Here is a 968-nt window from a genome sequence, read left to right as displayed (position 1 = left end):
TGTGGCAACCAGAGGTAGCACCCCAGCCCTGAGCTGGGAATTGGCAACCTAAGTGCCACAACATAGTTGGGGTTCCCTGAGCCTAAAGAAGGAGCAAGGACCTGGGGAGTAACTGCCTGTGAGGCAGCCTACATAGCTAAGGGTCAGCAGATGAAAAAAAAAAAAAAGAGCAGGTAGCTTTCCAAAGCCTTCTCACAGGCACAGAGGCAAGCCTCTTCACACTTTCTCTGGATTCCCCACATCTAAACAGACAGCTCTGGGACCAACTGATATTTAAATATCTATATATGGCCAATAACAATTATTGGGTACAAAATTCTCATTACTTATTACTACATACTATCCTTTAAGATGGTATGAATAAAAATTTATATTGTGGTTTGATTATGAGTTCAAATTAACCTTTAAAGAAAGGCAGTTGTCTTTCCTTATTGATCTTCTTTATTGATCCTTATTGATCTGTGGACCCTGTATGTTCCATATGAATGTCTTTACAGAGCTATACGTTGCTTGTAAGGTTTGTATATTACAGAATGGAAGTGGAGAAAGACAGCCCTGACAAGATTCACACTCTGGGATACTGAGATTCTGGGACCTTCCATTCCAGCTCCTTGCTTGCTTCTACCTCAATTACATCGAAGCTGTTTCCTCTAAAAGACTTGCCTCTAGGACATTTCAGGACAGCTAGCTCACCCAAACAGCCTTTCAGTCTCTTATAGTCAGGACTTGAGCTAAGCTATGAACTTTTGCAGCACATAGAGACTAGAAAGCAAATGATGCCAGTCAGTCCTCCTTTGACTAAATCAATTTTCCTATTTTCCTTTGGACCCCAGAAGGGAATTCTTTGCCCCAGTTTCACTAAAAGCAATCAAAAGAAGATCATCATCTCAGTCTCTCAGGTTGGGGTGGATGGTTCTGATTATTTTATGAACTATAGACATGTTGTAATTTTAAGAGATAGTTTGTAA

Source organism: Micromys minutus, assembly GCF_963924665.1.
Source record: "Micromys minutus genome assembly, chromosome: 1".
In the NCBI taxonomy this organism is placed as follows: domain Eukaryota; kingdom Metazoa; phylum Chordata; class Mammalia; order Rodentia; family Muridae; genus Micromys; species Micromys minutus.
This window is presented reverse-complemented; position numbering follows the sequence as displayed.